This window comes from Candoia aspera, chromosome 10, assembly GCF_035149785.1.
Source record: "Candoia aspera isolate rCanAsp1 chromosome 10, rCanAsp1.hap2, whole genome shotgun sequence".
Taxonomy (NCBI): domain Eukaryota; kingdom Metazoa; phylum Chordata; class Lepidosauria; order Squamata; family Boidae; genus Candoia; species Candoia aspera.
Window position 1 is genome coordinate 184,376 of NC_086162.1, and position 2,571 is coordinate 186,946.

A 2,571-nucleotide genomic window follows, 5' to 3' on the forward strand; every position below is an offset into this window, starting at 1 on the left:
TCCACCAAAATTGCCAGTTGCAGAAAGCAATAAATCTGTAAAGAAGCTATAATCAGTGAGTAAATTGCCAGTATCACTCAAACAGGCAGGCAATTGTCCACTCATCTGTCCCAACTTGCTTCCAAGTCAAGGGTTCTATTTTTGCTGGGCTGTGGTCAATCATGGCTGGTTTAACTTGAATGTGATATATCCAGGCCTCCTTTCCTGTCTCTTTCACTGAGGAATAAGTTGTTAGCAATACCTGGAAGAGTCCATCCCATCATGGTTGGAGAGGTGAGGTGCAGATAGGATTCTTTATCCACACAAAGTATCCTGGCTATTGACATCTGTTGGAATTATCAGGGGTCAATTCAGCATTGTCTCATAAGCATAAGGGGGTCTCTCTAGCAAATGCATCTCTATTGTGCTTGTGGGATGTCACATGGGTCACCTGAGTTCCACTTCCTCCTTCTTCTTGGGCTTGGGGATTAACAATTTCCATTACCCTGCTGGCAGACATGCAAGCAGGATGTCTTGCACCCCTACCATCTCGCTTGCACACACACTTTCTATTCCACATAGAAAGTGTCTACAAAGAACCAGTGATGATTAAGTGCTTTCTACCATGAACCTGCCTGTATCCAGAACTACTGAATAAAAGTAAGCTATCTCTATTTTTCTTCATCTAACTACAGTGTGAAGACTGAATTTATTTCTGAGCGTAATTTAGCTTAACGTGCAAGTTCCTTTTTTGGTTCACGTTTCTACTCTGCAAGATTGCTGTTTGCTGCTTGGAGTTCTTTTATTAACGTTTAAAAACTCCATCAACATCAACATTGATGATCACATTGACAATGTAACATCACTGAAGAAAACTTCCTGCTTGTACATGCATACAATCTCTCGCAGCCCTTTAGGGACATAGGAATTCCTCCCCTTTGCTTTTCAGCTGGGAGAAAGAGACACCTAGTACTGGTATACAGATGGGAAAGTTTATATGGAGTTCAATCAAATCATTCAACAGAGGTTTGCAAAGACAAACTCATTGCTCAATTGCTTACATGTTCTTAAATAAAACTAAAGCTGATGGATTCTATGGTAGCAGTTGTTCTGATTGGAATGGGATGGTAGTAATACACATCTAGGTACCAAGTAGCCTTGATGGTTTCAAATTAGGGTAATCAACAGTCCCCCCCCCCCCGGCTACATTAACCCCTTGTATTCAGGGCAAGCCATCTAACATCACAGTGATCCAAATATATGCCCCAACCACAGATGCTAAAGAAGCTGAAGTAGATGAGTTCTATGAGGATCTGCAGCACCTACTGGACAACACGCCTAAAAGAGATGTTATTTTCATCACAGGAGACTGGAATGCTAAGGTGGGTAGTGAAATGACACCTGGAATTACAGGTAAGCATGGCCTGGGAGAACAAAACGAAGCAGGACATAGGCTGATAGGATTTTGCCAAGACAACTCACTCTGCATAACAAACACTCTCTTCCAACAACCTAAGAGATGGCTTTATACATGGACTTCACCAGATGGACAATACCGAAATCAGATTGAGTACATCCTTTGCAGCCAAAGGTGGTGGACATCTATACAGCCGGTAAAAACAAGACCTGGAGCTGACTGTAGTTCAGATCACGAACTTCTTATTGCACAATTTAGGATCAGACTAAAGAGATTAGGGAAGACCCACAGATCAGCTAGATATGAACTCACAAATATTCCTAAGAAATATGCAGTGGAGGTGAAGAATAGATTTAAGGGACTGGACTTAGTAGATAGGGTCCCGGAAGAACTATGGACAGAAGTTCGCAACATTGTTCAGGAGGCAGCAACGAAATACATCCCAAAGAAAGAGAAAACCAAGAAGGTAAAATGGCTGTCTGCTGAGACACTAGAAGTAGCCCAAGAAAGTAGCCCAAGAAAGAAGGAAAGCAAAAGGCAACAGTGATAGGGGGAGATATGCCCAATTAAATGCAAAATTCCAGAGGTTAGCGAGAAGACATAAGGAATTATTTTTAGACAAGCAATGTGTGGAAGTGGAAGAAGACAATAGAATAGGAATGACAAGAGACCAAGGAATTATTTTTAGACAAGCAATGCGTGGAAGTGAAAGAAGACAATAGAATAGGAATGACAAGAGACCAAGGAATTATTTTTAGACAAGCAATGCGTGGAAGTGGAAGAAGACAATAGAATAGGAATGACAAGAGACCTCTTCCAGAAAATTAGAAACATCGGAGGTAAATTCCAGGCAAAAATGGGTATATCAACAACAAAGATGGCAAGGACCTAACAGAAGAAGAAGAGATCAAGAAAAGGTGGCAAGAATATACGGATAACAGTATCGGGGATAGCTTTGACGGTGTGGTTAGTGAGCTAGAGCCAGACATCCTGAAGAGTGAGGTTGAATGGGCCTTAAGAAGCATTGCGAATAACAAGGCTGCAGGAGACGACGGCATCCCAGCTGAACTGTTCAAAATCTTGCGAGATGATGCTGTCAAGGTAATGCATGCTATATGCCAGCAAATTTGGAAAACACAAGAATGGCCATCAGACTGGAAAAAATCCACACATCA